Raw genomic sequence first — 21,115 nt, 5'->3', positions numbered from 1 at the left:
AGTAAGAGCTTGTGCCTGGGTGTAGCCAATAAAAAAATGTACTTTAATTTCAAAGCTTGTATTCAAGTTTCACATATCTAGCTTTCACCAAAGAGTCAGGATCAGCAAGTATACTCAAATTCTAACATCTCTGAGAAGTCAAAACAATGCCATTATAATAAATACTAAAAACGGACATGTAAAGAGAAGTACAGTTAATAACATCCTTCCTTGCTTTTCGCAATTACGACTTTTAGATGCATCTCTAGCCAAAGTTCTAGATTTAGTTCCCTAATCTAGAACTTTGAACTGCATCTGCAACACCCATGTGGTACACTGATATGGTTTGGCTGTGTCTCCACCTAAATCTCAACTTGAACTGTATCTCCCAGAATTCCCACATGTTGTGGTAGGGACCCAGGGGGAGGTAATAGAATCATGGGGGCCAGTCTTTCCCGTGCTATTCTCATGATAGTGAATAAGTCTCATGAGAGCTGATGGGTTTATCAGGGGTTTCTGCTTTTGCTTCTTCCTCATTTTCTCTTGCCACCACCATGTAAGAAGTGCCTTTTGCCTCCTGCCATGATTCTGAGACCTCCCCAGCCATGTGGAACTACAAGTCCAATTAAACCTGTTTTTCTTCGCAGTCTCGGGTATGTCTTTATCAGCAGCATGAAAACGACTAATACACATGCATAGTACCATAGTCCCCAACTCCCAATTCTGAATTTCACAATAACTGCTCCTGAAAACTGCTCTCCCCTTTCTACCCTCTGCCATCCATCATGAGCCCCATAACAAAATTTTAAAATACTCCTCACTCTGAACTCCTTGTCAGTGCCCCAAATACTCCTTGCCAGTGCCCCCCAATGGACAGTGTTTTCTTGTGTCACCTTTTGAAGCCTGTTTCTCTGATGAGAAATGATGTACACCAGAGTTGCCTAAAATGCTTCCTGTCACCAACTATTCTTTCTAGCATCCCCAGCAAGAAACCTCCAATTGGATAAACCTGCAGTGTGCAAGGAGCTCGAAAGGAAAAAGTAGGGTGATCTGGTTTCAAAGTCTGCGGTAGTTTTTGTTTCTGTAGATTTAGTTCTTAGCCCCACAAATTAGCTCTCGAAACTAGAACATGATTGTAGATAAAGAAAAAAAAATGGACTAGAGAAGGTAAATACCGAGCCTCTCAGGACCCTTGAAAAGCATTCCCTTCAGGCATCAAGTCCAATCAAGAAGCCTTGATCGGCTACAAGCCTACTGAGCTAGGAGATGGGGAGTCAATTTTATAAAAGTAGGTTGACAGAAGCAAGAAGGGCTAAAAGACAAGAAAAGAAATAAAAAAAAATCATAAAAACCTAGTATGGTTTCACACACACACACATACACAGACTAAATGTTCGGGAACAATTTAGTACAGGGGAAGACATCAAAAAACATTTCAGTAGGCCTCAGAATATCAGTGTATTATAGGATAATACAAGAACTAATAGTCATAACAATGATCCTTACTCAGAACAAATTTATATTCTATATACTGTTTAAGAAGTCAGGGAAGGGCCGGGCGTGGTGACTCATGCCTGTAATCCCAGCACTTTGGGAGGCCGAGGCGGGCGGATCACGAGGTCAGGAGATCGAGACCATCCTGGTTTCACTAACACAGTGAAACCCCGTCTCTACTAAAAAATACAAAAAAAATTAGCCGGGCGTAGTGGTGGGCGCCTGTAATCCCAGCTACTGAGGAGGCTGAGGCAGGAGAATGGCGTGAACCCGGGAGACGGAGCTTGCAGTGAGCCAAGATTGCGCCACTGCACTCACTCCAGCCTGGGCGACAGAGCAAGACTACGTCTCAAAAAAAAAAAAAAAAAAAAAAAAAAAAGAAGTCTGGGGAAGTAGATTGTGTTTTAGAAAATACCATTCAGGATGGTTAAAATGTTAAAAGCTCATAGTGCTTACATTGATCAAATCATGAGCCATTTGGGAAAAACCGGTTATTAAAAATGTCCTTGTGGGGAGGTTACTGGGTACAAAAAAATTAGAATGAATAAGATCTACTATTTGACAGCACAACAGGGTGACTATAGTTAATAATAATTCAATTATGCATTTTAAAATAAATTATAATTCGATTGTTTGTAACACAGAGGATAAATGCTTGAGAGGATGGATACCCCATTCTCCATGATGTGATTATTATGCATTGTGTGCCTATATCAAAATATCTCATGTACCCCATAAATAGATATCCCTAGTATGTGCCCACAAGAAATTAAAAATAAAAAAATTATTAAAAAATGAATAGGGCCAGGCGTAGTGGCTCATGACTGTAATCCCAGCACTTTAGGAGGCCAAGGTGTGAAGACTGCTTGAGGTCAGGAGTTTGAGACCAGTCTGGGCAACAAAGCAAGACCATGTCTCTATTTTTTTAAAATAATTGTTTAAGAATGTTTAAAAAATAAAAAATTAATAAAATATACTCAGTGAAAATGCAACTCTAAAAGAAATAAAAATTTTTTAAAAGCGCTTTTCCCAGAAAGAGTCAAGTAACCGAGGTTTTACTCTACTTGGTGAGACACGATGAGTGTTAGCTTGCACAGTAGACGCAAGTATTATAGGAGGCCAGAAAAGGGAGGTGAACATGGGTAAGCATAGTCAGAAAAGGCTTCATGGAGGAAGCAGGGCCCAGAATTGGGTTTAATTTGAGTTTCTTCATCCAAAGCCTGGTGCTGCCTTTCTTGATTGCAACCCTTATGCAGTACTGCCAGGGCCTCAGGTTAACAGTCACTGAAGCGACTAGTCTTTAGGAAAATTTCATAATAATGAAAAAAGAAAAAGATGGGAAGCAGACTCTGGTCCCATTCTATTGCGGTGTAAAGGAGCCAGCCAAGGCTTAATGTCTGAATAAGCAGAGCCTCTGGCATGGGCAGCAATTTTGCCAAGCAGGAAAGAATTTGTAGGACCAATGAAAAGTACCCCAATCATAGTTCTGTAACCTGAAATTATTGGTAAAGCAAGATTTAGCAAAGAATCTTTACTTTATAGTTGACTTTAATTTAATATATAGAAGGATAGCAATGAGAGCCAGGCATGATGGCTCGCACCTGTAATCCCGACACTTTGGGAAGCTGAGGTGGGAGTGCTTGAGCCCAGGAGTTTGAGACCAGTTTGGGCAACATAGGGAGATCCTGTCTCTACAAAATATTTAAAAATTAGCTGGGTGTGGTGGCACGTGCCTGTGATCCAAGCTACTCAGGAGGCTGAAATGGGAGGATCACTTGAGCCTGGAAGGGTAAGGCTGCAGTGAGCTGTGATGGCACCACTGAACTCCAGCCTGGGTGACAGAGCAAGATCCTCTCTCAAAAAACCCAAGTATACCAATGAGAAACTACAAAATATTCCTGAAAGAAATTAAAGAAGACAAAAATAAACAAAGAGACAGAAGGATTGGAAGACTTAATATTGTTATGATGTCCATACTACTTGAAGCAATAGGCACATTCAACACAATCCCTATCAAAATCCTAACACGTTTGCAGAAATAGAAAAAATGCATTCTAAATAATCCAGAAACAGAAAGTTAGATACCACATGTTCTCACTCATATGTGAAAGTTGAAAAAATTTAATTTCATGGAAGTAAAAAGTAGAACAGAGAATACTAGAGGCTAACGAGTGTGGTGGTAAGGGAGAGGGAGAGCTGTGTTAAAGGATACAAAATTACAGCTAAATAGGAGAAATAGGTTCTAGTGTTCTATACTATTGTAGGATGACTATAGTTAACAATAACATAGTTTCAAATAGCTAGAAGGAGGATATTGAATGTTCCCAACAGAAAAAAAATGATAAATATTTCAGATGATGGATATGCTAATTACCCTGATCTGATCACTATATATTTTTTTTTTTCTTGAGGCAGGTTCTCATTGTGTTACCCAGGCTGGAGTACAGTGACACAGTCTCGGTTCACTGCACCCTCCTCTTTCTGGGCTTAAGGGATCCTCTTGCCTCAGCTTCCCAAGTAGCTGGGACTACAGGCACCCACCAGCATGCCCAGCTAATTTTTTTTTTTTTTTTTTTGTAGAGACAGGGTTTCGTCATGCTGCCCAGACTAGTCTCAAACTCCTGTGATCCACCCCCGCCTTGGCCTCCCAAAGTGCTGGGATTACAGCTCTGAGCCACCATACCTGGTCTCAGATCACTATACATATTTATAAAAAACATCACCACGTATCCCATAAATATGTACAATTATTCTGTGTCAATTAATAAATAAAAAGAAAATTTAAGAAAAGGAAAATTCATCCTAAAACTCATATGAAATCTCAAGAGATCCTGAAATGCTAAAACAATTTTGAAAAAGAAGAACATTGTTAGAGGACTCAAACTTCCCAATTTCAAAAGAATCATAAAGTTACAGTAATCAAAAAAGTATGGTACTGGCATAAAGGTAGACACGTAGCTCAAGGAAATAGAATAGAAAGCTCACACATAAACCCTGTCATATTCAAATGATCTTCAACAGGGTGCCAAGACCATTCGATGGGTAAAGAACAATCTCTTTAACAAATGATTTTGGGGACAATGGATATCCACATACAAAAGTATGAAGTTGGACCCTTAGCATATACCATATACAAAAATTAACTCAATATAGATTAAAGACCTAAACATAAGACCTAAAACTGTAAAATGCCTAGAAGAACACATATGAGAAAAGCTTCAAGACATTGGATTTGGTGATGATTTCTTGGATATGACATCAAAAGCACAGGCAGCAAGAACAAAAATAGACAAATGAGACTACATCAAACTTAAGATCTTTTGTGCATCAAAGGATGCAACCAACAGAGTGAAAAGGCAAATTCCAGAATGGGAGAAAATATGTGCAAATCACATATCTGATAAGGAGTTAATATCTAGAATATATAAAGAACAACAAAAAATCAAATAACCTGATTAAAAGTGGGCAAAGAATTGAATAGTTATCTAAAGATGATATACAAATGGCCAAAAAGCATATAAAAAGATGCTCAACATCAACTTTCACAGAAATGCAAATCAAAACCATAATCAGATTTCACCTCACACCCATTAGGATGGCTATAGAAAATAATAAGGGTTGATAAGGATATGGAGAAATTAGAACCCCTGTGCACCACTGGTGAGATTGTAAAATGGTAGAACTGCTATGGAAAACAGTCTGGAGGTTCCTAAAGAAATTAAAAATAGAACTACCATGTGATCCAGCAATCCTACTTCCAGATATTTGGATACCAGATATGTATCCAAAAGTACTGAAAGCAAGGTCTCAAAGAGATATTTGCACACCCACACTCATAGCAGCACTATAATAGCCAAGAAGTAGAAGTGACCCAAATGTCCATTGATAGATAAATGGATAAAGAAAAAATGTATATCTCAGTCACAAAAAAGACTAATACTGTGTAATTCCACTTATATGAGGTATCTAAAGTAGTCAAATTCATAGAAAGAGAAATTAGAAGGGTGGTTGCGAGGGACTGAAAGGAAGAGGAAATGGAAAGTTGTAGCTTAATGGATATAGAGTTTCAGATTTCCAAGATAAAAAAGTTCTAGAGATCTGTTTCACAACTATGTGAATATACTTAACACTACTAAATTGTACACTTAAAAATGATCAAGACAGTAAAATTTATGGTTTATATTTTTCACCACAATTTTTAAAAAAGCTAAAAATAAAGAAGTATACCAGTGAAGGTAGTGATCGTGCCGATTTTTCCCATTCCTAACTAAATTTTTACTGGGAGAAAGGCTATAACTAACACAATATCACTTTTATATTCTGGTTCCAAGAAAAGATAGAATAGATGCACTTTCCCCTATTTATCCCTCTATATCTAAAAACACTGGACATTATAAATAAATAAATATATATATACATAACTCATACATCTCTGACAGGTAAATAGAAGGAGGCAGGTGGCTTCTTCTATTCCTGGTGGCTAGGAATCTCAAGACCCAAGTAACAATATGGCAGTGAGTTCCCTGGATTTGTTTTTGAGTAATGTATCCTGGACCTGGTGATGGAGAAGCCAGCAACCCAGCAATGCCAATGGGTGCAAAAAAACAAAATGTGCCTCAAAAAACTGGCTATCTCTAGCCAAAGGAACAGAAAAGGGGTAGCCTAGAGAGACAGAAAACTTTTAGATAATAACTTCCCTATCCAAGGCAAACACCACAGCAGAAAAAACTACACTCCTCCCTCCACTCCCCTCAGCAAAAATCAAGTAGGGAGCCTAGATTTCTACCTTCAACTCGTTTTAAATAGTCACACATCTCCTTCTCCCTGAGGTGGTTTCAGAAATGACCGAATGGAGATCTGGGACTTTCATCCTTGCCAGGCAGTAATGAGTCCCCCGGCATATGATGGTTGTAGAGGCCTGTCAGTGGAGGCCTAGGGAGGTGTCAGTGGTGTCACTGGAGGCCTAGTGAGGATCCTGAAATTCCACTCCTTCCTAGTAATAATGGCATCCCTACCCCTACCCTGGGTATCAACGGATGGTGAGTGAGGAACCTTGACTCCCACCTTTCCCTGAATAATAAAACTGTGCTCCCATTCCCCTACCAGAATGGTGTCAGAGTAGGCCTACTAAACAGAAGATTAAAATAAAATCCAGTGTCTCATAAAATGCCCAAGATACAATAGAAAATCACTTATGATAAAAGGAACCAGGTACATCTCAACTTGAATGAGAAAAGACATTCAACAGACACCAACATTGATATGACACAGATTGGAATTAATCCCACAAGGATTTTAAATCAGTCATCTTAAAAATGTTTCAACAAGTAATTATAAACATGCTGAAAACAAATTTTTTTATAAAAAGAAAGTCTCAGCAAAGAAATAAAAGACATAAAGGAGAAGCAAATGGAAGCTTTAGAACTGTAAAACACAATCACCAAAATGAAATACTCACTGAATGGGCTGAATAGCAAAAAGGAGACTGAAAAAAGAATCAGTGAAACTGGTGACAGAACAATAGAAATTATGCGATCAAACAATAGAGAGAAAATAAACTGAAACAGGTAAACAGAGCTTCAGGGACACACGGGACTTTAATGATACATTAAACATTCATATCATCAGAGTTCCAGGAGGAGAGGAGAAACAGTGTGGGGCTAAAGCAGTATTAAAAAAAATAGGTGAAAATCTCCCAAATATTTAAAAATCAATTAATTTTGTTAATTAACAAATAAAATTTTATATATTTATGATATACAACATGATGTTTTGATATGTTTATGTATGTGGAATAGCTAAATCAAGCTAATTAATATGAAAATCTCCCCAATTTGGCAAAAGACATAAGCCTACAGATTCAAGAAGCTGAGCAAACCCAATAGGATAAATCCAATGAATTCCACAGTAAGATAAATCATAATCAAACTCCTGAAAACTAAAGAAAAAGAAAAAAATCTTGAAAGTAGTGAGAGAGAAGAAATACCTTACTTATAGAAGAAAAACACTTTTAATGAGAGTAGATTTATTAAGAGGAACCATGGAGTCCAAAGGGAAATGGCACATTTTTCAAATGCTGAGATAAAAAAATTGTCAACCCAAATTTGCATATCCAGTGAAAATATCTTTTAGGGGAAAATCAAGACAGTCTCAGGTGAAGAAACACTAAGAATTTGTTGCCAGCAGACATACCTAAAGGAACGGATGGCTAAAGGAAATTTGTGAATTGGAAAGGAAAGATAAAAGAAGGAATCTTTAGATATCAGGAAGGAAGAAAGAAAAATAGAGTAAAAAATATTACCAAATACAACAGACTTTGCTTCTTTTTTCAGTTTTCTAAATTATATTTGACAGTTAAAGCAAAAGTCATAACACTGTCTGATGTGATTCTAAAAACATATGGGAAAAATATTTTTAAAAATTATATTATAGATGGGAGAAAGTAAAGAGACTTAAAGGGAAGTAAGGTTTCTATAGCAAAGTATTTCTCTAACTATAATGGAATCAAACTAGAACTCAATAACAGAAAGGAAACAAGACAGTTTTTGAAACAATTGGAAATTAAACAACATACCTCTAAATAATCCGTTGGTCAAAGAGGAAGTCTCAAGGGAAGTAAAAAAAAAAAAAAATACCTTGAACTGAATGAAAATGAAAATACAACATATCAAAATATGTGACATAGGAGCAAGATGGCAGAATAGGAAGTTCCAGCCCTTGTTCCCCTACAGGAAGACCAATTTAACAATGATATATTGAGTAAAATAATTTTATGAGAATTCCAGAATTCAGTTAAGAAGTGGCATACCCCAGGTAAGCACGAAGTCAAGAATAACCACGTTAAAATGGGTAGGAAGGACAATCTCACCTTATCTGCATCAGCCCCTCTCCCAAACTGGCACAGCTCAGCACCAGGAAATAATATCCCAGCCTTCAATTTCAGGGTGGGGGGAACAAAGACTGTACAAAGTTTTCAATGTTCTGTCTTTTTGGAGGGCTGCTCAAGGAACCAGGAAGAGGTTTCTATTTTGCCCCACTGGAAGCACTAACAAAACCAGCAAACTTCGGCTGCCTTGAGGCTGCTGAGAACAAAGGAAAGTGGTGGGTAACTTGCTGTGGCCAGCACAGCTCAGCACAGTTGGGAGGAGATACACAACTTAAGGCTTCTTCCTCAGGAGGGAGGGAAACAAGTGGAATATTCATCAGCATTTTGACTTTTCACCAGGCTGCCTAAGGTACTAATATAGGTCTCACCTGACTTGGGGCACTGACTTAGGAAGCTAGCACACATTGGATACCTGAAGACCACTGAGAACAAAAAGAGAGAGAGGAGGCTTACTGATATAGAACCAGAAAGCTTGCAGTGTTGTAGACAGAGGGAGCAAGTGATTATAAGCTTCTGTAAAAGAAACTGGTAAGCTTCTAGTTGAGAAATTACCTACACATGCCCAGAGAAGTCAAGTATCCTCCAAAAAGGTTTCAAAGGCCCCCAGAATCTCTAGGTGGGCTGACTGGTGAGGGTCTTTCCCTGTACAAAGCCAGTCCATAATGACTGAAAGAAGTTACCGATGTTTCAAATGTGCAGATCCCAACAAAAACATCAGAGACATATGAAGAAACAGAGAAACATGGTCCAAAGAAGCAAAATAAATCTCCAGAAACCAATCCTAAAGAAAGAGAGGTATATCAATAACCTGAAAAAGAAGTCAAAATAACTATCATAAAGATGCCATCTATGAGTTCAAAAAATGACAAATATCAATAAAGATTTAGAAAACATAAAAAAGAACCAAACAGAAATTTGGAGCTGAAGAATATAACAGCTGAACTGAAAAAAAAAAACAAAAAAAAAACATGACAGGTATTGAACAGCAGGCTTGATAGGGCAGAAGAAAGAATTGGTGAACTCAGAGACAGGTTATTTGAAATGATATAGTCAGACGAACAAAAAATCAGTGAAGAAAACCTAAGGGATTTATGGGACACCATCAAACAAATATATGCATTATGGGATTCCAAGAAGGAGAAGGGGTAAAGGGACAGAAAGTTTATTTAAAGAAATAACATCTCTAAATGTGTCAAATCTGGGAAAGGAAATGGACATCTGGATTCAAGAAGCCCAACAGACTCCATGTAGGATGAACCCAAAGAAATCCACACTGAGAAACATTATAATCAGATTGTCAAAAGTCCAAGACAAAGAAAGAATTTTGAAAGCAGCAAAAGAAAAGCAGCTCATCATGTACAAGGAAATCACCATAAGATTATCTGTGAGTTTCTCAGCAGAAACCTTGCAGGACAAAACGGAATGGAATAATCAAAGTGCTGAAAGAAAAAAAAAAAAACCTGCCAACCAGGAATATTACATCCAGCAAAATTAGCCTTCAAAATGGAGGAGAAATAAAAACTTTCCCACATGATCAAAAGCTGAAGAATTTCTTCACCACTAGAACTGCCTTACAAGAAATGCTAAAGAGAGACATTTGAGTTGAAATAATAAGATGGTCAACAGCAACTTGAAAGCATAAATCTTACTGGTAAAGGTAAATATGTAGAAAAATACAGAATACTGTAACACTGTAATAGTGGTGGGTAAATCACTTTTAATTTTAGTATAGAAGTTAAAAAACACAAGTATAAAAATTGGCTGGGTGCGGCAGCTCATGCCTGTAATCCCAGCATTTTGGGAGGCAAAGGCGGGCAGATCCCCTGAGGTCAGGAGTTCGAGACCAGCCTAGTCAACATGGTGAAACCCCATCTCTCCTAAAAATACAGAAATTAGCCGGCCATGGTGTCGGGCACCTATAATCCCAGCTACTCGGGAGGCTGAGGCAGGAGAATTTCTTGAACCCAGGAGGCGGAGGTTGCAGTGAGCTGAGATCGCGCCATTGCACTCCAGCCTATGCAGCAAGAGAAACTCTGTCTCAAAAATAAAGTATAAAAATACCTATAACTATACAAACATGTTAATGGATACACAATATAAAGATGTAATTTGTGACATCAATAACATAAAGTGTGGGGTGGATAATATAAAACAGTAAAATATTATATGTAATTGAAGTTTAAGTTTGTTTCAGCTTAAAATAGGTTGTTATAAGATGTTTTCTGTAAGTTCCATGGTAATGTCAAAGAAAATCCCTTTAAATGATACACAAAAGAATGTGTGAAAAGAATCAAAGCATGTCCCTACAAAAAAATCAATGAAACCCAAAGGAAAAGAGAAAGAAAGAAAAGGAAGGACAAAAAAGCTACAAGACAGAAAAAAATGAACAAAATTGCAATAATAAGTCCTTCCCTATCGATAATTACTTTAAATATAAGTGGATTAAACAGTACGGTACAATCACAAAGACACACATATAGACTAATGGAACAGAACAGAGAGCTTGATCATAAATCCATACATATACAGTCATCTAATCTCCAATGATAGTTCCAAAAATACACAATGGGGAAAAGGGTAGTCTCTTCAATGAATAGTGCTAGCACACACATGTCCATTTCAGCACTATTTACAATAGCAAAGACGTGGAATCAACCCAAATGCCCATGAATGATAGGCTGGATAAAGAAAATGTGGTACATCTGCACCATGCAATACTGTGCAGCCATAAAAAGGAAAGAGATCATGTCCTTTGCAGGGACATGGATAGAGCTGGAAGCCATCATTCTCAACAAACTAACACAGGAACAGAAAAAAACTAACACAGGAACAGGAACAGAAAACCTAATGTGAAGTTTAGGTCAAGGTTAATTTTTTTGGATTATTGATATCCAGCTACTTCAGCTCCATTGAATTGCTTTTGCACTGTTGTAAAATATAAGTATGCCGTACTTGTGTATATCTATTTCTGAGTTTTCTAATCTGATTCATTGATCTACGTATGTGTCCCTCTGCCATACCACACAGTGTTGAATACTGTAGCTCTATAATAAATCTTAAAATTTGATAGAGTGATTCCTCCTAGTTTATTGTTTTCAATATTGCCTGTTCCTTTAACTTTCCCTATAAATTTTAGAATAAGCTTGCCTATATCTGAAAACAGTTTGCTGAGATATTGATAGGAATTGTATTAGACCTGTATATCAGTCTGGGGAAAACTGACATCTTTACTATGCTGAGTCTTCCAATCCATGAGCACCATATGTCTCTCCCTTTATTTAGATCTTCTTTTATTTATTTTATCAGAACTGTTCAATTTTCAGCATAGAAATCTTGTATGTTTTGTTAGAATTATACATAATCATTTCATTTTGGAGTGACTATTAATGGTATTTTATTTTGAATTTTGATTTCCATGTATTCATTGTTAGTATATAGAAATATAAATGATTTTTGTATGATAGTCTTGCATATTGAAACCTTGCTGAATTCACTGATTAGTTCTAGGGGGTTAAAAGGTATTTTTCTAATTTTTTTTCTTTTGTTTTCATTGTTTTTTAGGACTTTCTATGTAGACCATCTTGTCATCTGCAGAGAGGGACAGTGATATTTCTTCCTTTCCACTCTGTGTTTTATGTTGAATAGCAGTGGTGAGAGCTGAATTCTTGTCTTGTTCCCAGTCTTAGGGAAGAAGAGGTCAGTCTTTCAGCATCAACTATAATGTAGTTTTTTTGTAGATATCCTTTTTGAAGTTTAGATAATTCCCTCTTGATTTCTAGTTTTCTGAGGGTTTTTATCATAACTATTGAATTTTGCCAAATATTTTTTGCATCAATTGATATGATCTTGTGATTTTTCTTCTTCAGTTTGCTAATGCAGTGGATTACACTAATTTATTTTCAAATGTTGAGCTAGCCTTGCATCCTTGGATAAAACACATTTGGATGCGATGTGTAATTTTTTTATATGTTGCTGAATTATATTTGCTAATATTTGCTGGGGATTTTTGCTTCTATTCATGAATGATATTGGCTTGCAATTTAATTTTTTGGTACTGTCTTTGTCTGATTTTGGTATCAGTGCAATATTGGCCTTATAATAAGAGTTGGGAAGTAGTCCCTCCTCTTCTATTTTCTAGAAGACATTGTGTAATATGAGTGTTAATTCTTCTTTAAGTATTTGGTGGAATGCTGCAGTGAAATCATTCAGGCCCAGATGGTTTCAATGAATAATTTTTTTTTGGAGTTTTAAAATTATATATTCAATTTTCTTAATAGTTACCAAGCTATTCAAATTATCTAATTTCTATTGAGTGAGTTGTGGTGGTTTGTGCTTTTCAAGGAATTTATCCAGCTTATCAAAATTATCAACTTTATACATGCATATTTGTTTGTAGTAATCCCTTTTGGTGTCTGCAAGGTCTATAATAATATCTCCTGTTTCATTCCTGATATTAATGATTTGTGGCCTTTCTTTTTTATTTGACAGTTTTGCTTGAGGTTTGTGAATTTTATGAGGCTTTTCAGAGAACTACCTCTTTGTTTCATTGACGTTGTCTATTGATTTTGAGTTTTCAATTTCATTGACTTCTGCTCTTTATCTCCTTACTTCTGCTTGCTTTCAGTTTAATTTGCTCTTACTTTTCTATTTCCTTAGGGTGGGAAATTAGATTATTAATTTCAGACATTTCTTCCTCCCTAAGTTAAGCATTTAGTGCAATGAATTTCCATCTCAGCACTGCTTTAGCTGCATGTCACATATTTTTTTTTATCACAGTAAAAAACCATAGCAGGAGATTTAGTTCTTAACAAACTTTTAAGTGTACAGTACAATATTGTTAACTATAAGCACAATGTTGTACAGCAGATCTCTAGAAACTTTTCATCTTGAATGACTGAAACTCTATGCTTATTGAACAGCAACTCCCCATTTCCCACCCCCCACCAACCCCCTGGCAACTACCATTTTCCTTTCTGTTTCTATGAGCGTAACTAGTTTAGATAACTTATATAAGTGGAATCATGCAATATTAACCCTTCTGTGTCTGGCTTATTTCATTTAACATAATGTCTTCAAGGTTCATCCATATTGTAGCATATGACAGGATTTCTTCCTTTTTATAGCTGAATAAGATTCCATTATATGTATATACCACAGTTTCTTCATTTATCTGTGGATGGACATTAGGTTGTTTCCACCTCTTGGCTATTGTGAATAATACTACAATGAACATAGGAGTACAAATATCTCTTCAAGATCCTGATTTCAATTCTTTTGGATACATCCCTAGAAGTGGGATTGTTAGATCATATGGTAAATTTTAATTTTTTAAGGAACCTCCATACTCTTTTCCATACCAACTGCACCATTCTACACTCGCACCAGCAGTGCACAAGGTTCCAATTTCTCCACATTCTTGCCAGCACTTATTATTTTTTTTAATAATGGCCATCCTAACAGTTATGAAGTGATACTTCATTGTGGTTTTGATTTGCACTTCCCTGACAATTAGTGATGTTGAGCATCTTTTCGTATACCTGTTGGTCATTTGTATGTCTTATTTGGAGAAATGTCTATTCAAGTTCTTTGTTCATATTTTAATTGAATTATTTGGTGAGATTTTTTGTTATTGAGCTAAATAATTTAGATATTGAACTCTATCAGATGGTTGGCAAATATTTTCTCTCATTGCCCTTCATTCTGTTGTTTCCTTTGCTGTATTGAAGCTTTTTAGTTTGAGGTAGTACCACTTGTCTCTTTTTACTTTTATTGCCTATACTTTTGGTGTCATATACAAGAAATCATTGCCAAGACCAATGCCATGATGCTTTCCCCCTATGTTTTCTTCTAGGACTTTTACAGTTGCAGGTCTTATGTTTAAGTCTTTAATACATTTTGAGTTGATTTTATATATAGTGTGAAATAAACATCCAATTTAATTCTTTTGCATGTGGGTATAAAGTTTTACTAGCACCATTTTTTTTTCTTGAGGGGGAGTTGGGCTGGATTTTTGCCCCTTTTTTTTCAAAAACTTTTCAGTTCCTGGTTACATGTGGAGGATGTGCAGGTTTGTTACATAGGTAAACGTGTGTCATGGTGATTTGCTGTACAGATCAACCCATCACCTAGGTATTAAGCCCAGCATCCATTAGTTATTCTTCCTGATGCTCTCCCTCCTCCTCCCCCTACTCCCCTGACAGGTCCCAGTGTGTGTTGTTTCCCCTACCCATGTGTCCTCATCGTTCAGCTCCCACTTATAAGTGAGAAGATTTTCAGAAGAAAATCTAGGAGAAAATATTTGAGACCTACGACTTGGTGAAGACTTCTTAGATGTAACAACAAAAGCACAATCTATAATAGGGAAAAAATCAATAAGTTGAATGTCATCAAAATTAAAAGCTCTTTCTCTGCGGAAAATCCTATTAAGATGAAAAGACAAGCCACAGACTGGAAGAGAATATTTGCAAGCTACATATCTGACAAAGAACTGGTATCTAGAATACATAAAGCACTCTGAAAACTCAACAGTAAAACAAACAATACAATACAATTAGAAAATGGGCCAAAGATATACAGAGATATTTAAATGAAGAAGATATGGGGATGACAAATAAACACATGAAAAGATGTTGAACTTTATTAGCCATCAGATAAATGCAAATAAAATCAGTAATATATCACTACACACTTATCACAATGGCTAAAACGTAAAAAAAAATAGTGAGAATACCAAATGCTGGAAAGGATGTGGAGATACTGGATCTCTCATACCATTGCTGGTAAGAATACAAAATGGTACAGTCACTTTGGAAAAACAGCTCATCAGATTCTTTTAAAATTAAACATATATTTACTGTCCCTCCTTTTAATTGCTCTCCTGGGCATTTATCTCAGAGAGATGAAAATTTCCATCTACACAAAACACTGTACTCAATGTTAATAAGAGTTTTCTTTGTAATAGCCAAAAACTGGACATTTAAAAATGTCCCTCAATAGATGAATGGTTAAACAAACTGTGGTACCTCCAGGTCGTGTAATATTTCTCAGCAATAAGAGGGAATGAACTATTGATACCAATTTGAATGAGTCTCAAATGTATTATGCTGAGTGAAAAATAATGGAAAAGGTCACATACTTTATGATTCTAAAAAGTAAATCATTTTAATTATATATAAAATTCTTAAAATGACAGTTATAGAAAAGGAGAACAAATTAGTATTTGTCAGGGGTTATCAATGGTGGGGGTAGGTGGTGGGTGTGACTATAAAGAGGTAGCACAGGAGAGATGGAATATTTCTTGATTGCGATAATGGTTAAACAAATCTACATATCATAAAATAACATAGAATTATACACACATATCATTCCAGTATCAATTTCCTGGTTTTGATACTGTATTATAATTATGTGAAATGCAATGATTGAAGTAACCCAGATGAAGATTATATGGGGCCTTTCTGTACTATCTTTGCAAATTATTGCGAGTCTCTTATTCATAATAAAACCCTCTTAAAAGAAGAAACCACTTATAAAGCAAATAACTTAAAACAAGAGTGTGGAAGCTAAAACTCAGGGAGTAAATATAAAGTGCTTTATTATAACAGCCTGTAACAGTTTGCCAGTTTTGTGAAGGAATCACTTTTAAATGGGGAAGGTTTGTATAGCCCAGTGACATATAACACCAAGGACATTTAACATATGGGATCAAAACATGGGATTAAAAAAAATTAGAGCTACAGCACAAACCAGGGCCTGTTGGGGGGCGAGGGCCTGGGGGAGGGATAGCATTAGGAGAAATACGTAATGTAAATGACAAGTTGATGGGTGCAGCAAACCCACATGGCACATGTATACCTATGTAACAAACCTGCACGTTGTGCACATGTACCCCAGAACTTAAAGTATGTAAAAAAAAATTAGAGCCACAGATTAAGATGTCTCATCTTAAACCAAGCAACTGGCAACTGTAAAGTGCAATAAGCCACATAAATTACATTTGTAAGCAGTGAAAAATCAATTGCAAAAGGTTTTTGAGCCAGTTATGGAACCTTATTTAGTAAGTGCTGGGAATGGAGAAGTTTCATGGTGGATAACCCAGAACCTGTTCCTGCAACTGTCATGCAGTTAATTGATTTGCATATACCCTCAAGTTGTTTTTCAGTATAGAATATATTCATTTCCTGTTGTGCTATGGAAAGAATATTTGCATTGGGTAAAATATTTAGTGTAATTAAAAAGGAACAAGTGGGGGGAAATGATCTCTCTCTGCACTGTCCAAGATGATTAATAACGAGTCACACAAAACTATTTACATGTAAAACAATCACAATTAAATGACATTAAAAATTCAGTTCCTAGACACATTGCAAGTCTTTAAGAGAAACATGTGGTTATGGTTGCCATACTAGAACAGCGTAGATATAGAAGTTTACCATCATCACAGAAAGTTCTATTGGACAGCGCTGCTCTAGAGCATTAAAATCTTGTCATTTCACCAAAATCACAGGTAGAGTTACAGCCCAAAGAACTCTGACAGCATTTGGTACTGCATTATTTAGGATTTTCATTTACACATAATTCCATTTGCAGCAATATTTAGCAGCATGTTGCAGTGGTTAAGTGGTAGGACTTTGGAGTAGAATTGCCTGGATTTCTACTATAGCTCCAACTAAACTGTGTGACCTTGGGCACGTAACTTAACTCCTCTGTGCCCGTTTTCTCATTTTAAAAAAGGTAGGAGCTGCAGGATAATAGTACCTACCTCACAGAGCTGATGTGAGGATTGCATAAGATAAGCGCAGTAACTGACAATGTCATCTATAAATGCTAGTTATTACTGGCATTATTCTTTAAGTCTAGAAGATGAACTTAGCTTGTTTTAGTATCTAGAATCCAGGTGATCAGTGGAAAAGGCAACAGGGAACGTTCAATCATAAGAGCAGCAAGGGAGTCAGACCCTAACAGGGCCCCATTTGTCTCCTAATGTACATAAACAGCAACTACATCATTCCTCCATAACTTGGGGCCAGCCACAAAAGAGAAGAGACCTTCTCCTCTAAGACCTATTTATCTTGCAGCTTTCAAAAAGTCAAAGGATAACTTCCCCTTGGCCTTAAAGGACTCAGAATTGAAAGTTAATTATCATGTCACATCAAATAAAATAAAATCAAAATATACTGTTTATAAAAGGAGATTACCCAAACAAGTCACTCAGTAGGAAAGGCACTTGGAATTGTTTTTCCAGCTTTTCTACCAATCAGATCCAAGTACTTGATGCATTTTTATGGTGAAAGGTCACTATACCCAATACTTTGTGAATACCACAACACAGGGATACTGTACCTCCATAATCAACTAGAGAAGTATTTATTGAATATGTAGGGCACTTCTGCTCTACACCAACTATGACTGGCAGGCTAAATTCAGCCCATCTCATGTTTTTGTGTGGTAAGCAAGGTATGAATGATTCTCACAATTTTAAATGGTTGGAAGAACCACCTTCAAACACTGTTAGAGAACACTGAATGGCTTTGGAAATTAACTTTTGATGCAGGCTTGATAATGTTTATTAATTAATTCAACCTAAAATTACAAGGCAAAACAATGCTTATATATGAAAAAAACTGTAGTAAAGTCATTTTGACAATATTGTTTGAATCACAAGTAATGTCAAGATGCTTTATCCACTTCCCATGCTGTCACAAGTCAAAACAATAAAACCACAATTAAATACCACTTTATACCCACTAGAATGCCTATAATCAAAAAGATAGATATTAATAAGTATTGGTAAAGATATGGAGAAATTTGACTGGATGTGGTGGCTCACACCTATAATCCCAGCATTTTGGAAGGCCAAGGTGAGCAGATCACTTGAGGACAGGAGTTCCAGACCAGCCTGACCAACATAGCACAACTCCGTCTCTACTAAAAATACAAAAATTAGCCGGCGTGGAGGTACATGCCTGTAATCCCAGCTACTTGGGAGGCTGAGGCACAAGAATCACTAGAACCCAGGAGGCAGAGGTTGCAATAGGCTGAGATCATGCCACTGCACTTCAACCTGGGCGACAGCGTGAGACTCTGTCTCCAAAAAAAAGAAAAAGAAAGAAAAGAAAAGAAGAAAAAAATATGGATAGATCTGAACCCTCAAACATTGCTGATGGGAAGGTAAAATGGTACAGTCACTTTTGTAAAGGGTCTGAAAGTTTCTCAAAAAATTAAACAGAGTTACAATATGACCCAGCAATTCTACTCCTAGTTAAGTACCCAGAAGAAATAAATGAAATCTCAGCTGGACATGGTGGCTCACACCTGTAATCCCAGCATTTTCTGAGACCTAGGTGGGAGGATCACTTGAGCCCAGGAGTTGGAGATCAGCCTGGGCAACATAGTGAGACCCTGTATCTACAAAAAATCATAAATTGGCTGAGTGTGTTGGTGCATGCCTGTAGTCCCAGCTGCTCCAGAGGCTGAGGTGACAGGATTGCTTGAGCTAGGGAGGTGGAGGCTGCAGTGAGCCGTGATCGTGCCACTGCACTCCAGCCTGGGCAACAGAAGAAGACCCTGTCTCAATAAAAAATAAAATAGGCTGGGCACAGTGGCTCATGCCTGTAATCCCAGCACTTTGGGAGGATCACCTGAGGTCAGGAGTTAGAGACCAGCCTGGCCAATATGGCGAAACCCTGTCTCTACTAAAAATACAAAAATTAGCCAGGCGTGGTGGCATGCGCCTCAGGAGGCTGAGGCAGGAGAATCGCTTGAGCCCGGGAGGCGAAGATTGCAGTATGCCAAGATCGTGCCACTGCATTCCAGCCTGGGTGACAGAGTGAGACTCTGTCTCAAAATAAAATGAAATAAAAGTTAAAACAGGAAGCAAGATCTCTATTTCTATACGAATTCGCAGCATACACATTTTCTGAATTCAGACTACAGTTCCAGCAGCAGTTTTTGGACCTTGAAGCAAGTGCAAAGGATATTCCACATTCCAAAATCCCTTTAACTGTGCAATTGAGCAGCTTTCACCAAACTTTCAATTGGAAGTGATTAACCTGCCATATAATGCTAAAAGGCACTATTAAGAGAAGAACAGAATTCTATTCCAAGCAATGAATATGCTCAATTAAAATCATGTTTGAGGATAGTGTATGATGAGAATGTGGTACTTGACCTCTGCAGACTTTCTTCCAAACACATAATGCCAGTCTAAGCATAAAATTGAGGGGTTTTCTACAAAATACCTGACCAGTACTCCTTAAAACTATCAAGGTCACCAAAACAAGAAAAGTCTGAGAAAGTGTCACAAACCAGAAGAGGCTAAGGAGATACAATGACTAAATGTAATGTGGTATCCTGGATGGGACAGCATCTCTAGAGGCAAACTAGTGAAACTAGAAAGAAAAAAAAGCATAGGGTATAGTTAATAGCAATATACCACTGTGGGCTTATTAGTTGTGACATAGATAGCATAGCAATGTAAGATGTTAATGGTAAGAGATTCAGCAAATGGTGCTAGGACAATTTCTATATCCACATGCAAAAAGATGAACTTAGATTCTCACCTCACATCACAGAGAAAAAATGAACTCAAAATGAATCATAGACTTAAATGTAAGAGATGAAGTAATAAAGCTTTTAGAAGAAAACATTGGAGAAAATCACTGAGACCTTGCAATTAGGCAAAGACTTCTTAAGTACAACACCAAAAGAATGATCCATGAAAGAAAAACAATGATAAATTGGACCTCACCCAAATTCAAAACGTTTTCACTTCAAAAGACACCATCAAGAAAAGAAAAAGGCAAGCAACAGACTGGGAGAATATATGTGCATATCATATATCTCTCAGGGACTTGATCTAGAATATATAAACCATCCTTACAACTCAACACTAAAAATCAAATAACTCAATTTAAAAACGGACAAAAGATATAACAGACACTTCACTGAAGAAGATATATGAATGGCTAATAAGCACATGAAAATATGCTCACCGTATTATAAATTATAATTTATAAATTAAAACCACAATGAGACACCACTTCACACCCACTTAGAATGGCTATAACAAAAAACACAGTAAATAACAAATGTTGGCAAGGATGTGGAGAAACAGGAACTCTCATACATTGCTAGTGGAAGTGCAAAATGTTGCTGCCATTTTGGAAAACAGTTTTGCAGTTTCTTAAGAAGTTAAACATAAATTTTCCCCGTGATCCAGTAACTCCACCCTTAAGTATCTATCAAAGAGAAATGAAAAAAAATGTCCACACAAAGACTTACATACTAATCTTCTTAGCAGCACTAGTCATAGTAGCCAAAAATTGGAAACTGATGTGCCTATCTAATAGTGAGTAGATAGATAAAAATGTGTTATATCCATAAAATGGAATACTATTCGGCAATAAAAAAGTAAGGAAGTACTGATACATACTACAATATGGATGAATCTCAAAAATATTATGCTAAGTGAAAGAAATCAGGCACAAAGACTGCAAATTGTATGATTTCATTTATATAAAATGTCCAGAATAGGCAAATTTATAGAAACAAAAAAGTAGATTAGTGGTTGTCTGGGGCTGGGAATGGGACAGAGGATTGATTAACTATAAATAGGCATGAGGGATCTTGCTGGAGGGATCAAAAAGTTCTAAAACTGATTTATGGTGATGGTTGCCCCACTTCAGTAAAGTTACCAAAAATCATTTAATTATGCACTTGAAATCAGTGAATTTTATGATATGTAAAATGTGCCTC

General features: G+C 36.7%; 1 protein-coding gene across 4 annotated transcripts in view; it reads right to left on the bottom strand.

Moving 5' to 3' along the window:
* The window catches only part of ATG4A (autophagy related 4A cysteine peptidase), a 59,113-nt gene that overhangs the window by 36,583 nt on the left and 1,415 nt on the right, over positions 1-21,115 (bottom strand). The window lies entirely within an intron of this gene.

This window comes from Symphalangus syndactylus, chromosome X (assembly GCF_028878055.3).
Source record: "Symphalangus syndactylus isolate Jambi chromosome X, NHGRI_mSymSyn1-v2.1_pri, whole genome shotgun sequence".
Taxonomy (NCBI): domain Eukaryota; kingdom Metazoa; phylum Chordata; class Mammalia; order Primates; family Hylobatidae; genus Symphalangus; species Symphalangus syndactylus.
The sequence above is the reverse complement of the archived record's forward strand: the minus strand, read 5'-3'. Positions and strand labels throughout refer to the sequence as shown.